Here is an 18,530-nt window from a genome sequence, read left to right as displayed (position 1 = left end):
CTGTTTACAGTAATATACAATAATTACTTTAAAGGACACAAAACTTGTTATAAAGCCACATTAATACATAAAGTATATTATTGATGCAAAGACAAATAGGCCAGTGGAATGTAATAAAGAAGTCAAATGCAATCTTCTCAGTATATGAATGCTTATTGTTGCAAAGTGGGCTTTGCAAATATTGGCGAAAGGTGGTCTTTTCAATAAATGGTGCAAAATCAGTTGTACATCCCTAAAAAATTAAAAGAAACTTAAACACCTATGCCATATTTTACACAAAAAAATCAATTTCAAGTGAATTATAGGTCTCAGTATGAAAGGAAGCACAATGACACTTCTAGAAGAAAGCATAGGAGATGATCTTTATGTCTTGGGTAGCAAAGATCTATTAAATAGGACAAAAAAATGCTAACCAGAAAGGAAAGATTGGCATATTACATGATAGTAAAATTAAGAACTTCAGTTAATCAAAAGAGACCCCTAACTGGAAAGTTTTTATTTACCCCAAGAAAGCTTTGTAAGGCCAGCGGGGCCTATCATTGCAATTCATTATTGGATAGGAGGCCCTTTGGAATTTATGAGTTGAATTTAGCTTCTGTTTTGCTTTATCATCTCTGTAAAACGTCAGAAGACAAAAACCTAAAGGGTTTCAGATTCAGACTTAGAAACACAGGGATGCCTGGGTGGCTCAGTCAGTCAAGCGCCAGACTCTTCGTTTCGGCTCAGTTTGTGGTCTCAGGGTCCTGAGATCAAGCCCTGTGTCAGGCTTCACCCTCAGTAGGGAGCCTGCTGGAGGTTCTCTCTCTCACCTTCTCCCTTTGCCTTTTCCCCCATCCCTGCTCTCAAATAAATAAATAAATCTTCTTCTTTTTTTTTTTTTAAAGAACTTGGGGCGCCTGGGTGGCTCAGTGGGTTAAAGCCTCTGCCTTCGGCTCAGGTCATGATCTTGGGGTCCTGGGATCAAGCCCCGCATAGGGCTCTCTGCTCAGCAGAGAGCCTGCTTCCCATCCCCCCACCACCTGCCTCTCTACCTACTTGTGATCTCTGTCAAATAAATAAATAAAATCTTTCAAATAAATAATTTTTAAAAAGACCTAGAAACAGATAAACTTAATATTTCCACAGCAGAGACTTGGTAATATTAATTATTTGACAAATTACGCTGGTACAATATAATTTTCCAGTTCATGCAGCATTTTTAACAAAGGGCAAATCTTTGCAGACCTATTATCCATTTCAGTAAATTAAGCCATCTGTGTTGATAAAAACCTTGTTTCAAAACCAAGAATTACTGAACTTCATGGAATTTATGATGTTCTTGATTGTAAGACACGTTATTATTATTTCACATGCCACAGAAAAGAAAAATGTTGTCAATTAAACTATAATACAATGCTTTCCCATCAATTAGAATTCTAATTTTATTCTTATTGTAGTACATCTTTTAGGTTTAACCAGGCTGCTCTTTTAAAACCATAAATTGCCCTACTGCCAATATAAAAAGGAAAATATAGACTAAATAAGTTCCTCAAAGTTCTTAACATTCAAAGACTAACTCTTCTGAATTTGTTTTCCACTCAGCATTGTCAAGGCCTTGGTTTTTCCATATTTTCATATTTCCATATTTTCTATGCCATTAAAACATAGATGAAACAGTATTTTAAATATGAATCCAGGGGCACCTGGGTGGCTCAGTGGGTTAAAGCCTCTGCTTTCGGCTTGGGTCATGGTCCCAGGGTCCTGGGATCGAGCCCCACATCAGGTTCTCTGCTCGGCGGGGAGCCTGCTTCCCCCTCTCTCTCTGCCTGCCTCTCTGCCTACTTGTGATCTCTGTCTGTCAAATAAATAAAATCTTTAAAAAAAATATATATGAATCCAGTAAAGTATAAAAAGCTTCCAGTGTTGGGCTCTTTTTTTTTTTTTTTTAATTTTATTTATTTCTATGAGGGGGAGAGACAGCAGAGTAAGTGAAAGAGAGAGAGAGAGAGAGCACAGTTAGGGGCGAGGGGAGAGGCAGAGGGACAGGCTGATGCAGGGCTGGATCCCAGGACCCTGAGAGATCAGAACCTGAGGCAAAGGCAGATGCTTAACTGACTGAACCACCCAGGCGCCCCTGGGACTGGGCTCTTACTCTGGCTTTGCAGTTTGTAACATAGAGCCAGCCTATACTTGACCCTGCTTATGGAACATGAACAAAGACATCTGATTCAACACAGCTTCAAGTCCTCCCTAAGGCATTGATAAAGTTTACCTAAGTGCTTCGGTATTGTCTCAAGATTCCAAGTCACTAATACCCATTATGCAGATTGCAAGGTGATCTTTTTTTTTAATGTGGTAAAATATATATAACTTAAAATGTACTGTTTTAGCCACTTTTTTTTAAAGAGAGAAACAGCAAGCTCCAGCTGGGGACAGGGTGGGCAGAGGGAGAGGGAAAGAGAGAATCCTAAGCAGGCTCCACACCCAACATGGAGCCTGATGTAGGGCTCGATCTCACAACCCTGAAATCATGAGCTGAACCAAAATCAAGAGTTGGACGTCTAACCAACTGAGCCACCCGGGCACCCCTCATTTTCACCATTTTTAAGTGTGTAATTCAATGACATCAGGTTCGTTCACAGTAGTATGCAACTATTCATCTTCATAACTTTCTCATCATGCAAATAAGAAATTCTGTAGCTATGAAACAAGAGCTCCCCATTCTTCTGTTCCCCCAGCCTTTGGCTGTCACCATGCTAGTTTCTGTCTCTATGAAACTGATTACTGTAGACATCTCCTAGAAGCAGAATCATATACTATTGGTCCTTGGTGTTGGGTTGATTTCACTGATCATATCATTAAGGTCCATCCATGTTGTAGCGTGTATCAGAATTTCACTCTTTTTTAAGGCTCAATAGTATCTAATTGTAAGCATAGAACACATTCTGTTTATCTGTTCATATGTTGATGAACATTTGGATTATTTCCATCTTTTGGCTAGTGCAAATAATGCTGTCATGAATAATGGTGCCAAGTATCTGCCAGAATCCCTGCTTTCAGTCCTTGGGGTGTTTACCAAGATGTGGAATTGCTGCATCATACAATAATTCTATGTTTCATTTTGTAAGGAACAATCAGACTGGTTTCCATAGTAGCTGCTCCATTTTACATTCCCACCAACAATACGAGGGTTCCAATTCCTCTGCGTCCTCTCTAACACATGTTATGTTCTCTTCTTTTTGGATAACATGGGAGGCTCATCTTTTTTTATGGTTCACGACAAGGATTTTCTGTTTGCTGCCTGGCTGATCACCGTAAGATGCTATTGGTGATACACAACCCAACCTCAGAGATTCAAATGTGAGAAATTCTGGTTTTTATTTTTTTACTTTAGTGACTTTTTAGGTTGGCAGTTTGTAAAGACTATTTTTGAGCAGGTTGAAGTTCACAACAAAACTGAGCGACAGTGAAGATATTTTCGCATATACCCCCTGCCCAACACATGCAGTGCCTCCCCTGTGATCAACATCTCCCACCAGAGCTGGATATTGGTTATGAATGATAAACCTACACTAACACATCACTATCACCCCACATCTGTAGTTTACGTTAGGGTTCAGCCTTCATGTTGCATACTGTATGAGTTTAGACAAACGTATGACATGTATCTACCATGGTAGTATCACATTGTAATACCACTGCCCTAAGGATTCTCTGTGCTCTGTTCATCGCTTCCTCTCTGTAACTCTTGGCGAACACTGATCTTTTGACTTCCTTCATATTTTGCCATTTTCAGAATGTTGTATGTTTGGAATCATACTGTATGTAGCCTTTTCAGATTGCTTCTTTCACTTAGTAATATGTATTTAAGTTTCTTCTCTGCCCTTTCCCGATTTGATAGCTCATTTATTTTTAGAGCTGAATATTTCATTGTCTGGAAGTAGCTCAGTTTATTTATTCCCTGACCTATTGAAGGTAGGTGGCTTGGTTGCCTCCAAGTTTTGGCGATTATGAATAAAGCTGCTGTAAACATCCATGTGCAGGTTTTGTGCAGACATAAGTTCTCATGCCTTTGGGTAAATACCAAGAAGTGTGATTACTGGGTTGTATTGTGAGAGTATGTTTAGGGGGCACCTGGATGACTCAGTGGGTTGAGCATCGAATTCCTGGTTTCGGCGTTGGTCATGATCTCCTGTTCGTGGGATCCAGCCCCCTGCACCTGGACCTGTGCTCAGTGCAACGTCTGCTTCAGATTCTTTCTCCCTCTCCTTCTGCCCCTCCCTGCTCCTCATTCTCTCTCTCAAATAAATAAATAAAATCTTTTTTTTTTAAAGAGTAGGTTTAGTTTTGTAAGAAACTACTGAAGTGTCTTCCAAAGTGGATGTACCATTTTCCATTCCCACCAGCTATAAAAGAGTTCCTGTTGCTCCACTCCTTACCAGCATTTGATGTTGTCAGTGTTCTGCATTTGGCTATTGCAACTGGTGTATAGGAGTATCTCATTGTTGTTTTAATTGGCAGTTTCCTGATGACCTGGGATGTGGAGTATCTTTTCATTTGTTTGTTTGTCATCTGTATATCTTCTTTGGTAGGGTGTCTCTTAAGGGTTTTGGCTCATATTTAAACCAGGTTATTTCTTTTCTTATTGCTATCTTTAAGAGTTCTTTCTGTATTTTGGATAACAGTTCTTTATCGAATGCATCTTTTGCAAATATTTTCTCCCAGTCTTCAAACTTGTCTTTTTTCATTTTCTTGACAATGTCCCTCACATAATAGAATTTTTTAAATTTTGATGAAGGCCCACTTGTCACTTCTTCCTGGAGCATGCCTTTGGTGTTGTATCTAAAAAGTCATTGAGAACCCACCAAATCCTAAGTCACTGAGATTTTCTTCTATGTTAACTTCTAGGAGTTTTATAGGGGTTTGTTGTTGTTGTTGTTGTTATTGTTGTTGTTGTTTGTTTTACATAGGTGTATGATACATTTCAAGTTAATTTTTGGAGAGGGTTTAAGGTCTGTGTCTAGGTTGACTTTGTAGCCTGTGGATGTCCAGTTATTTTAGGAGCATTTGTTGAAGAGATTGTCTTTACTCCATTGTATTGTCTTCACTTTTTTGTCCATGATTAGCTGACTATATTTGTGTACATATATCTCTGAGCTCTCTACTCTCTTCTATTAATCTATTGTGTACTCTTTTACCAATTCCAGCCTTGATTATGGTAGCTTTATAGTAAGTCTTGAAGTCAGGTAGCATCAGTTTCTTAACTTTTTCTCCTTCAATCTTGTGTTGGTTATTCTGGGCCTTCTGTGTCTCCATATAAACTTTAGAATCAGTTCTAGATATCAGTTTGTTGATATCCACAAAATAACTTGCTGGGATTTTATTATGATTGCATTAAATCTGAGATTGATAGAACTAATACCTTGACAATATTGAGTCCTCCTATCCATAAACATGTACTATTTCTCTCTTTATTCTGTTCTCCATTGATTTCTTTCAGCAGATTTCTATAGTTTTCCTTATATAGATTTTGTACGTTCTTTGTTCGTTGTGTATCTAAATAATTCATTTTGGGGGTCTGCAAATGTAAATAGTGTATTTATAATTTCAATTTTCACTTGTTCATTGCTGATATATAGGAAAGCAATTTACTTATTTAAATCTTGGATCCTGCAACCTTGCTCTAATCACTTACTAGTTCCAGGAAGGGTTCGTTGTTTTTTTTTTCAGTTCTTTTGGATTTTTTATAAAAACGATTATATAATCTGTGAACAAAGATAGTTTTCTTTCTTCCAAATCAATATATCTTTTCTTTCATTTTTGTGTCTTATTGAACTTGGTCAGACTTCTAGCACTATGTTGGAAAGTGAGTGGTGAGAGAGGACATCCTGACATATTCCTGACCTTAGTGGGAAAGCTTCTAGTTTCTTACAACTGAGTAAGAGGTTAGCTGTAGGCTTTTTTATAGATACTCTTTATCAAGTTGAAAAAATTCCACTCTATCCACTTTACTGAGAGTTTCATGAATGGGTGTTGGATTTTATCAAATTCACTTTATGAATCTATGGATATAATCATGTGATCTTTCTTTAGCCTGTTGATATGATTGATTACATTAATTGATTTTTGTGTGTTAGACAAGCCTTGCATACCTAGGATAACTCTTACTTGGTTGTGGTATATAATTCTTTTTACACACTGTTGGATTCAATTTACTAATAATTTGTGGAGGATTTTTGCATTTATCTTCATGGGAGATATTGATCTATAGTTTTCTTGTAATGTCTGTCTAGTTTTGGTATTATGTGGTCCACTAGAATGAGTTAGGAAGTATTTCCTTTGCTTTTATCTTCTGAAAGAGATTTAGAGATTAGTATAATTTCTTCCTTACATGTTTGGTAGAATTTACGAGTGAGCCCACTTGGGCCTGGTGCTTTCTGTTTTAGAAAGTTTTTAATTATTGGTCTAATTTCTTTAATAGATTTAGGTGGCCTATTCAGATTATCTGTTTCTTCCTGTGTGAGTTTTGGCAGATTGTATTTTCCCAGCATTGGTCTGTCCCATCCAGGTTATCAAATTTGGGAGCACTGACTTGTTCAGGATATTCCTTCATTAAATTTCTAATGTCCATGGTTATTTGTAGTGATAGTCCCTCTTTCATTTCTGACTTCAGTAATTTGTCTCCTCTCTCTCTTTCTGGCTAGAGGCTTTCTGATTTTTATTAAGCTTTTCAAATTTTTTGGTTTCATTGGTTTTCTCTATTAAATTTCCTGTTTTCAATTTTTCTGATTTCTGCTCTAATTTTTTTTAAATTTTATTTATTTATTTGACAGACAGATCACAAGTAGGCAGAGAGGCAGACAGAGAGAGAGAAGGACGCAGGCTCCCTGCTGAGCAGAGAGCCCGATATGGGGCTAGAGAGCCCGATATGGGGCTAGATCCCAGGACCCTGAGATCATGACCTGAGCCGAAGGCAGAGGCTTTAACCCATTGAGCCACCCAGGCGCCCCTCTGCTCTAATTTTTATTATCTCTTTTCTTCTGCTTACTTTGGATTTCATTTGCTCTTCTTTTCCTGGTGTCCTAAGGTAGGAGATTGATTTTAGATTTTCTTTTTTAATATATTCATTCAATGCTATAATTTCCCTTTAAGCACTGTTTTTGCTGTATCCCACAAATTTTGACAGCAAAATCACCAACTTAAAACACAAAATGCGGGCGCCTGGGTGGCTCAGTGGGTTAAGCCCCTGCCTTTGGCTCAGGTCATGATCCCAGGGTTCTGGGATCGAGTTCCGCGTGGGGCTCTCTGCTCAGCAGGGAGCCTGCTTCCCTCTCTCTCTCTCTGCCTGCCTCTCTGCTACTTGTGATCTCTCTCTGTCAAATAAATAAATAAAATATTAAAAAAAAAAACACAAAATGCAAAAAAAAAACAAAACAAAACAAACCATGGCATTAAACAGACTACAAAAAGGATACTTCATAGTATTAGAGCAAAACTGAGAAGGGAAATGCTGCTCTGTTCCACCTCGGCTGAGAACATGCAATTCAGGCAACTCAGGTTTTTTGCTGCTCTGCGCATGTCTGTGAATAAGCATGAAAGCACCCTGAGTATTAATTTTGGAATACAAATAAATTTTAGCAAGTAGATGAATTCACAAATATGAAACCCATAAATAATGAAGATCAACTGTATTTTAATATTTTAATGACATCTAATGAAACTGAAACTTACAATAGTGATCTAGCAATTATTACCAAGTCTTCATTTTCTGCTACAGTAATTAAAAGAATGAGTGAAATTAAACATTAAAAACACTTTTTTGAAAACTTTGACTACCCTGATTCTGCATTGGGGGAAAATAAACTCTTCATAGAATATATGTAGGTAGTTTTTTTTCCACTTTGAAAGTCTGATGAATTCTCTTTTTTTTAAAGATTTTATTTATTTATTTGACAGAGAGAGAGAGAGAGATCACAAGTAGGCAGAGCAGCAGGCAGAGGCAGAGAGGGAAGCAGGTTCCCTGCTGAGCAGAGAGCCTGATGATGATGATGATGATGATGATGATGATGATGCGGGGCTCAATCCCAGGACCCTGAGATCACGGCCTGAGCCGAAGGCAGAGGCTTAACCCACTGAGCCACCCAGGTGCCCCTGATGAATTCTTTATAAAAATATTTATAAGACATTTCTCAGATTGTTTGTCTCTTCTGTCACTTTCTACTATAATAGTATGGTAAAGTTAATGTTTAAAAGTAAGAAAAAAATACTGATTACAGAATGTTATTGAATCCATTTATCCAGTGTATTAGGTTGATGGATAAAATTTCTGGTTTTCTGATTCAAACAGTACATGACTGACAATTTCCTATGCTCTTACCCAAAAATTGTTGTCCTTAATAGACTGCAGCACTAATTTAGAAATTGCTGGATTTCTAAATAACCAATTTAGGTGTTTTGTTTTGAATAAAATACAAATTCTGTATCTTTCTCTATATATAGCCTATCAACCTCAGAGATTACTTAGGACTTTCTAAGTGTTTTATAGTCTTCATATTGAAAGTCTAATAATTTTTCCCTCTGTTACTCTTTTCAGATGCAACATTCCTCTAAATTTAAAAACTTTTCTATATGCTTTATTGTATGTAGTGTGCTTGAGCTCCTCCAAATCTTTCGTAGAGGGCTTGTGAGGGGTAGGCCATGAGTAATGGCCTGAAGTGGGGTGTTGAATAAACTTTGTCTTCAATACCTTAAGTCAGAATGTTGGCTCTGTCATATCATTGACTTCTTTGTGCCTCAGTTTGCCAATCTGCAAAATGGTCCTAAAAGTATTTCCTCTTCAAAGAATTCATTGTGAGGGGCGCCTGGGTGGCTCAGTGGTTTAAGCCGCTGCCTTCGGCTCAGGTCATGATCTCAGGGTCCTGGGATCGAGCCCCACATCGGGCTCTCTGCTCGGCAGGGAGCCTGCTTCCCTCTCACTCTCTGCCTGTCTCTCTGCCTACTTGTGATCTCTCTCTATCCAATAAATAAATAAAAATCTTAAAAAAAAAAAAAGAATTCATTGTGAAACTTAAATGCACTAACTCATATCGAGTGCTTTAAAGCAGGGATGGGGGGGGGCACCTGGGTGGCTTGGTAGGTTAAAGCCTCTGCCTTCGGCTCAGGTCATGGTCTCAGGGTCCTGGGATCAAGCCCCACATTCAGCTCTCTGCTCAGCAGGAAACCTGCTTCCTCCTCTCTCTCTCTCTCTATCTCTCTCTCTCTCTCTGCCTGCCTCTCTGCCTACTTGTGATCAAATAAATAAATAAAAATCTTAAAAAAAAAAAAAAGCAGGGATGGGGATGTGGTTAGTCTTCAGGAAATGTTATCAAATATTAGTATAGAACATATTTGGTATATCCAAAGAGAGGTCCATAGAACATCTTTATGAGAGAAGGAACTTCAACAGAAAGCTGCAAATTAGATCAGAGATAAATCTTAGAAAGGGCAAACTTTTGAACTCAGACTAGACAGATCTGGATAAAACTGTTTGTCCTCGATAATTCACTTATATTGCTCACCCTCAGTTTTCTTCTCTGTACTTAAAACAACACCCATTACCATGTTGTTAAGGTTTAGAAGTAAGCGATGTAGGTCCCCGAGCCTATTTGCTATCAAAGTGTTGGCGCTCCATGGACAGACAATGTGAGTGTCTTGATATTTTCTGTCAGCTGTCCATACTAGATATCGTGCACTGCAGTAATGATGTTTGATCCAAACAGGATTTCATATCTGCACTGGAAAGAAATTCACTAAATCCTAAACCTTGCAAAAAGACATACATGGTATTAAAATCGACCTGGGCATGTTCTTCAGTATTAAAAATGGGAAAGATTGACATCTAGTGGCACTCTAGTGGGATCACAGCAAACGTTTCAATCCCCAAGGAGTCAGGTAATGTAGTTACATTTTGCTTTACATAGTTTGTTTGTAGAGAAAATGTATATAAAACATTTCTGTTGTTATTTAATATCTGATATAACTCATTGTAGTTTGTTATAATTCTTTAAAAATAATGTTCTTATAAATTTTATTACCTAGGTAATTTTTTTTTCATTTTTACATTAAATAATATATTAATTCTAGGGGCGCCTGGGTGACTCAGTTCGTTAAGTGTCCAACTCTTGATTTCAACTCAGGTCATGACCTCAGGATTGTGAGAATGAGTTCCACATTGCCCAACATGGAGCCAAGCATGGAGCCTGCATAAGATTCTCTCTGTCCCTCTCCATCTGCCCCTTTCCACCTGCTGCTCTCTCTTTCTCTCAAAAAAAAAAAATATATATATATATATACACACATATATGTATGTGTATATATATATATAAATTCTACATTTTTTCTATAATTTTCTATAAGCTATGGACTTCACAGTTTACCTAACACAGTATAAGATTATTATACTCTTCACATTAAAATAATAAAACATATTATTGCTTTATTGGTCTTCTTGGAAAGTAGTTATTAACTTATAAAATATATTTAAATGTGTAGAATAGTTTATTGCATGCATTTTTGAAATAGACTTTATTCTAGAACAGTTTTAAATGTACAGAAAAGTTTTTCCCTATTGTTAACATCTTATACTAGAATAGTTCATTGTCATAAATAATGAATCATAATTGATGCATTATTCTTAACTAAAATTCACATTTCATTCCAATTTCACCAGTGTATTAGGCCGAGATTCTCCAGAGAAACAGAATAGGATGCATCTTTATGTCTACATCTGCACCAATGTTTATAGATTTATATGAAAAGATGTATTTTGAGAGAGAGAAAGAGGGTGAGTGATTTATCTTAAGGAATTGGCTCACATGATGTTGGAGGCTTGATAAGTCTAAAAGTTGGAGACTTGATATCTTTTCTGCAGGGTAGGTTGGCATGCTGGGGATCCGGGGAAGAGTTACAGTTTAAGTCCAATGGCAGTCTGTTTGCAGAATTCCTTCTTGTTTAAGAAAGTCATCTTTGTTCTCTTTAAGGCTTCGACTGATTGGACGAGGCCCACCCATGTTATGGAGGATTATCTACTTTATTCAAAGTCCACTGATTTAAAGTTAGCCATTACAACCAGTTTTTCCCCAATGTCCTTCTTCTGTTCCAAGATCCTATCCAGGATACCACGTTACATTTAATCATCATGTCTCCTTCATATTCTCTGGTTTGAGACAGTTTCTCAGACCTTCCTTATTTTGACCACCTTGAGAATTTGAAGAGTACAGTATTTTGTAGAATGTTTCTCAATTAGAAGTTGTCTTAAGTTTTTATCATGATTAGGCTGCGATTATGGGTTCCTGGGAGGAAGACCACAGAGATGAAGTGACATTATCTTCATATCTTCTTCAGGACATGCTATCATCATGACTCGTCACTAATGATGCTGACCTTGATCCTCTGACTAAGGGAGTGCTTGTCAGGTTTTTCCCCTGTAAAGTCGTCCTTGCCCCCTTTTCGTACTCTACTCTTTGAAATCAAGCCCACACTCAAGGCTGAAGCCAGGAGGTGTTAAGCTCCATCTCCTAAAAGAAGGGGCAATTACATAATTCATTTATAATTCATCTATAAAAGATTCACCTCGTTCCCTCCATTTATTTATTTGTTCATTCATTTATTTATATCAGTATGTACTCACAGATATTTAGTTTGCTCCTTGGACTATAATTTAATACCACATTATTTATTTTGTTACTCAAATTGTTTTAGCTTTGGCCATCCAGGGCTCTTTCAGGTTGGTTCCTGAGTCCCTCTGACATGCCCCCACTCTTTTGTAGGTTTTGAGTACTTCCTTATTTTCTGGCATTATGAACGCTCCAGGTACATTTTTGTATTTTTCCTGCCCCAGCCCTGGAATCATCTTTCTCCAAGGAAGCCTAGCTCCTCCTATTGGAGAATGGTACTAGAAACCAAGATCTAGGTGCTAGGTGTGTTCATTGCTACAGGGGACAGGGACATGCTTTGATAATGGAGTACAGTGTGAGTGACACTGTGCCCGGTCGGAGCCAGCCTTTAATAGAGCGGAAAGAAAATACATGTGTATCTATATGTGTATATTTGCAAAACAAGGACACAGTTCTGATGACCACAGTTTCCGTTTACATGATACCTGTGCAAAGGCAAGGCTTCCTGTACGGATAAATACAAAAGTCTGTACACAACATTTGTCATTGCAACTGCGTAAGAATAAAATGAACACAAGTGAACTCTCCACTCACTTTTCCTTTTAAACTCTGACTGGAAGTAACTCGGTGTTTGGAGAGCTGAAAGGGGGAAGGCTCTAAGTTACAATGTTTTATGCATCCACACGCACGCCCCAAAATTCATCATTAATCTATACAACTCTATGAGGAAGAGAATAATATTAGACTTGTTTTTGACAGTGTATGCTCAGAGAATTATTATCAGCTCAGGATTCCCTGGCTTGAGCAAGGCAAAGCCAGAATTTCCAATCAGATCAATTTTTAGACAATTTAAATGTTGCTTGTAAGTATTGCTATATCCTTAAATGACTAATAGATTTCCAGAGGGTGATCACATGTACAATTTCACTTCATCCTAATGAAGTCTCCAAAATCAGCTAAGGTAGATCCTGATATCCTTATTTTAGGAATTGAGGTCATCTATTTAATTCCTGTCATTATTGATCCCAAGCCCCCTGCCCCTATTAGAATGTAAAACACTCAAACAAGAATGCAGAAATTGCTGTTTACTTCCAGTTTTCAATTATGGTTTAAGTAATCACTAAAGGATGAAAATTGTATGCACTAAGTACAAATAACATTGAGAAAAATGTTTTTCTTTTATAAATCATATTCAAATGTAAAATGTCTTTAGTTCCTTTTTAAATGAAATTTTTTCTGCTATGTGTATTTCAATATATCTTTAAGGATAAACTGACAGAATCAGTAGCTTTCAGTTCTGATGTGCAGTTAAGCCTCTGTGTATTGATGATTTTTATGATAAGTATATGGAATATGTGTGTGTTTAGAAGAGAACACATACATATCCTCATATATATGTGTGTATGTATGTATGTATGCATCTATCTATCTATCTCACAGTTTCAGGCCTGGCTAAGAATGATGGAGTATTAAAATGTTTAAGCCAAATTAAAAATAAAAGTCAAGGGATTTTATTCTCTTGGGCTACTGTCCAGTACAGAAGTCACTAGCCACATGTAGTAAATAAGCGCTTGAAATGTGGCTTGTCCTAATTGAGTTGTGCTGTAAGTTTGAAATACACACCAGATTCCAAAGAGAGTGTCCCCCCAAAAGTATTTAAAATATCCTAATTGTTTTATATTGATTACATGTTGAAATGATAATATTTTAGATCTATTGGATTAAATAAAATATTTAAATTAATTTCAACTATTTTAACTTGATTAATGTAGACACAAAAAGATTTTTAAAATATGCATGCAGAAATATCTTTCCTGGAGCACACCACCCTAGACCAATCCAGTGGGAGGATCCTATGATTCTCTTCTCTAAATCAGTGTTGCTTTGGGTTTTGAAATTTGAGAGAAGAGAGATATGCACTAGAGAAGGAACGGTCCAATTTTTGAGCAGATTTCATAAGAAATATAAGAGCCAGGACATGTTAGGTTTGGAAAGTAAGCTGTTTCCACCTCACGGTCTCTTTGAGCAAAATTAAGAAATGACCTCCATGCGCAGATCAGATATGGGGCCGCAGATATGAGGCTAACTAAAAGCCTCAGGAAGATTGAGGGGTTTAAGGGCCTTGTCCCACGGCAGCCTCCAAGTTGCCCCAATGACCTGCCCCAGAGAGAAAAGTCAGGGTGTCTTACGGCTAACGGAGTGAGCTCTGAAGACACTCACAGGAAAGCACACACGTCACGCGAGGGGATTGTGTGAGCGGAGCGGTAGAAGCACTTCGGCTCGGACTAGAAGCGACTCTGGACGGAAGCAGGCTGAGGGCCTACTCAGGGGCAAACCGGGGCCATTTCTTCATCACGAGGATAACTCAGACGGTGGAAGCGAGAGCCCAGAAGGCAAAGCGAAGAGCCAGGAGGAAGCTGGGAGCAGAAGTGGGTCCTAATGAAGACACTGGAAACAGGAGCCTGCTTGGATTCAAATAGCCTCGGACCAGTGACTGCTGTGTCTCCCGCTGTCCCTCCCTTGGGACAGCAGCGTTAGCTGTGGTTCTTGGGTCTCTGCCTGTCCATTGTTTGCTGTGCATGAGGAAGACCACTGGCTGCTCTCTTCTGTTCGCAGGTCTTCAGATCCACAGGAGATGCCCCTAAGGAGGACCGACCCTCTTCATCCTCACTTGGACGTGACTGAAGTGGTCAAATTTTAGGGCATTTTGAGCGGCCTGAGTATATTGTGCATGGGAATAATGTCTGGAAATGGTGGAGTAAAAATGGGCTTTGACCCCCTTCCCATTGAGAGACGGGTTCTATGTTCCAATGCTTTGAACGTGGGAATGCTTTGATAATGGAGTACAGTGTGAGTGACACTGTGCCAGGTCGGAGCCAGCCTTTAATAGAGCGGACAGCTCCTGCCTCGGTTTCTAAGAGCCCTGAGTTGCCATGCGGGAATTCTAACCACCTGCTGGAGACAAGACCCAGGGAAGTCCTGAGACTACATGAGAGAAGGGCCCAGCTGTGCCCAGCCTTCCAGCCCTCCCAAAACAACCCAAAGTGCCACCCACCATGTGGGTGAGACTTCTTGAAATCTCCAGACCAGCCCCGAGTCTAGTTGAATACCACGGAGCAATGCCACGGAGCCACAGTGCCATGTGAAGCAGACGAACCACACGGCCAAGGCTTGCCGGAATTCCTGACTGCTATGCTTTGTTAGTGGAACAAAATGACTCGTTTCAGTCCACCGGATTTGGGGTAGTTTATGGTGCAATAGTAGATACCTGGGACAACACACACACACATATACGCACACGCCACGTCCTAGTTGAGAGACCTGGACCATTTTACTTAAGGTCTCTGCCTTCAGTTTTTTCATCAGTAAAATTGGATGATAGTATCTACTTAGCATGGGTGTTAAAAAATTAAACAAAACAGGACGCCTGAGTGGCTCAGTTGGTTAAGCGGCTGCCTTCGGCTCAGGTCATGATCCCAGCATCCTGGGATCGAGTCCACATCGGGCTCCTTGCTCGGCAGGGAGCCTGCTTCACCCTCTGCCTCTGCCTGCAACTCTGTCTGCCTGTGCTCGCTCTCTCTCTCTCTCTCTCTCTAATAAATAAATAAAATCTTAAAAAAAAATTAAGCAAAACAACATACATATTTGGATCATAATCTTCTTCTTTCTTTTGTTTCTCCATCTGATCTCCCTTTACATTTCCATAGTATTCATGGGTATGTGTTGACTCCGGACACCAGCAGTTTTCCTGATAGACGCACACATGCACACTCACTCCCCACGTATATACACATATGTATGGATCAGGATTTAAAATCTTATTCATTTGGGGGTTTATAACCATTTACCACCTCAAAACCAAGTATTTGTGGTGGTAAATGGGGTGAGGGTTCCAGTATTTCCAGAAATGGATTGTTTTGTTGTCAGTAGTGGTTTCTTATCGTCCTCTTAGGGTTGTTCCTTAAAAGATTAAAAATAAATCAACCAGATTTTTCACTAGCAAATGGAAGCGGCAGGGTAGACCTTTGTTAGTGCAGGAAGCTGAGCAGGACTACATGGGCTACTTTGCACCTGTTCAGACTCAGAAGGCCTCAGATCAAAGAAGAATGGATATACAGGACAGGCTGCAAAGTACCAGCATCCATTTCATTCATTGCAATTATGAAAAATCTTTTAGTGGGGAAAGGCATGTCATAGGAAGTGCCCGCACTTTGAGCCTTGGCTTATGTGTCTTCCTTAAGCTAAATCATTCCTATTTTTTTCAGTTTATGAATATAGTGGCTTGGTCATTTTGCCGTCTCGCAACATAGGGTTCAGTGACTTTGGTCCTGGCATAATTAATTGTGTGACTCCAAGACGGAGACAAGCACCCAAACATGAGCACAGCTATGCTCGCTGCTTTGTAGAGAAGTTATTGGTTTGGATGAGGTCAAGCATCTATTTGAAGATGGAGAGCGAGAGAACATGAAGGGAAACAAATCATTGACCCAGAGATTCTGTTAACCAGATTAGCATCTTGCATTTACCAGGTCTGAGACTTCAATATTTTTTTTTTTTTTAACTTTCCTTCTGCCTACCCCTGCCCAACTAGGAATCCTTTCATAGGAGGAGGTGGATAGGGGAAATCTTTCTGTAGTTCTTGGTTTTTCTCTTGTTAGTTAAAGATCTACTCAAAAGAATGAAGGATAGCAAACACCTGTCGGGACAGGGCCGGGGTAAGGGTGAGAAGGCCAGACGGTGCGCACCGGCGGCGCAGGGAGTGCGGCAGGTCGGGGTGCCGTTCCGAGAGGCCGAGTGGCTGGCGGCCCGAAGCTCAGGGCACTGGCTTGTAAAATCAGGCCTCTGGCAGCAGGACTTCTGCAAGATTAGGTTCCTGGGAACTTGGGAGGCGGACGCGGAGCAGGGAGGCGGCGGCTGGGGCGGGGAGCGCTGGTGACCTGCCGCCTGTCCCCGGCCGACCTCCGCGAAGGGCGCTGCGGCGCGGGAGGAGGAGAGAAGGGCGTGCGCGGAGGGACGGGAGGCGTCGCCCCGCCGCGCAGGAATCTGGCCGGTGCGGGGCTGTAGGACCTGGAGAGGAAGGCAGTCGGGGCGCCCCGCGAGCAACCGCGCCTATGGGCCGCGCAGACCCTGCTCGGAGCGCCTCTGGCCGCGCCGCTCAGGGCTCGAGCTTCCCGGGTGCGACTCGGCTGCCCGTGCAGGACTAGCGGGCTGGGGGCGCAGGGCTGGGCGGGCGGGGAGCCGAGGCCCCGGTGGCGCGGGGGTTCACGGCCGCCCGCCGCCTGCAGGGGATCCGCGCGGGGTGTCAGCGCCCGGAGGCGCCCAGGCCTCCGGGCGCAGGGCCCAGCCTCCGGGACGCGAGCCCAGGCCTGGGGCTGATTGTGATTGGGTAAGTCTTGATCTGGCTAGGGAGGTGGGATGAACTCTGTCGTGTCATATTTTTGTGCCATGTGTGTGATTTTTTTTTTTCCTGGCGGCAAAGCTGGAATCCATCTGGTCTGTTTCCCCGAATCCATTCATGCAATCTCGTGCTGACATCACCTCGCTTTCCCAAGCGAAGTTGCGCCCTCGCGCTGAGAAGCATCCGCGGTGTCTGAGATGACAGATTCTCCGTCAGTCGGAGAGCTGCAGTTGTTTCTAGGATGTGCTTGTATTAAGTCAGGGCAGCGCCGACGGTTTGGTGGGAAGAGGGCCTTCGCGAGAGCCAGTCCACCCAGAAAACCATCCTGCGTTTCAACCTGTTCAGAATACAAGTGTTCATTTCAGGCAGTCCTTTTAAGCAGAAATCCAAAATTTTGAAAGCTTCCATCGCTGTTTAATATTGCATGTCTACAAAGCAAAGTGGCAGAGGGTTTGTGAGCTATCAAGAGGCAAATTTTATTTTTTTTAAAGATTTTATTTATTTATTTGACAGAGAGAGAGAGAGAGAGATCACAAGGAGGCAGAGAGGCAGGCAGAGAGAGAGAGGGGAAGCAGGCTTCCTGCTGAGCAGAGAGCCCGATGTGGGGCTCGATCCCAGGACTCTGAGATCATGACCTGAGCCGAAGGCAGAGGCTTAACTCCCTGAGCCACCCAGGTGCCCCTAAAAAGTAAAACTATATACTAGATTTATTATCTTGACACTGGGATTGGTACCCAGCCTTCACTTTGATGCACCAAAAAATTAGGGTCATATGGTTCCGGGGGTGCCCTTCAGTCTGCCCTAAAACCCAAGTCCTGTTTCCAAACGAACAGCCTTAAATGTACCTATTAGCAGTTTTTTAACATCTCTAAAATTTAAGCAGTATAGACAGAACTCATGTAAAACTTATATGTCATGTATAATAAAAGCTTAATAGACTTTCCATCACTTCCAAGTTTGGAGGTTTTCCACACATCCTCTAAATCCTGTACACTTTTTTAGACTGCATTATTTACATAGGAATTAATAGTTCACAGAGAGTTAAAAATGTTCCATGTTGTGCATGAAGTAACAGTACAATGGTTAGGGGAGAGAAATCAAAGATTCCAAGCAAAATATAAGGAGAAAAAATAAAAGGCAAATTGTATCAATTCGGCTTTTGGTAACAACGTCAGTAATTTGGGGGTCCCTGGGGAGACATTCAGATGGCCTGGGTCCAGGGAGCAGCTCCCTCCCTATCTTCTTGGTGACCTTGGGTAGTCATGGCATTAACAGGTTCAAGTTCCTCTTTAGAATTTTTCTGAACTCTGTGGTCAGATGAACTCTGAATTTCAAGAAGTTCCACAGAATAGGCTTTTGCAGGAGATGAGACAGGAAGAGCCGAGGAGAAAAGAGTTGAAGAAATAATAGAGAAGTGGATGGTGGTTGAGGGCATACTTTTTACGGTCGTTCCTACCCCTGCACCCTCCCACTCCATCCCTGCATCTTAAAAATCTGTC

At 40.6% G+C, this 18,530-nt stretch overlaps 1 protein-coding gene across 3 annotated transcripts in view; it reads left to right on the top strand.

Annotated features, from left to right (window-relative positions):
- Nucleotides 1–18,530, top strand: part of FAM149A (family with sequence similarity 149 member A) — a 65,236-nt gene that overhangs the window by 14,841 nt on the left and 31,865 nt on the right. The window contains exon 1 of one of the 3 annotated variants that reach the window (XM_045998395.1): nt 16,848–17,019. The exons of the other annotated variants lie outside the window; for them this stretch is intronic. The gene's annotated coding sequence lies outside the window, so the exon portion shown is untranslated. Of the gene's footprint in view, nt 1–16,847; nt 17,020–18,530 lie in introns of those variants that run through there. 3 annotated transcript variants of the gene reach the window in all.

Source organism: Meles meles, chromosome 2, assembly GCF_922984935.1.
Source record: "Meles meles chromosome 2, mMelMel3.1 paternal haplotype, whole genome shotgun sequence".
Lineage (NCBI taxonomy): Eukaryota > Metazoa > Chordata > Mammalia > Carnivora > Mustelidae > Meles > Meles meles.
This window is presented reverse-complemented; position numbering and strand designations above follow the sequence as displayed.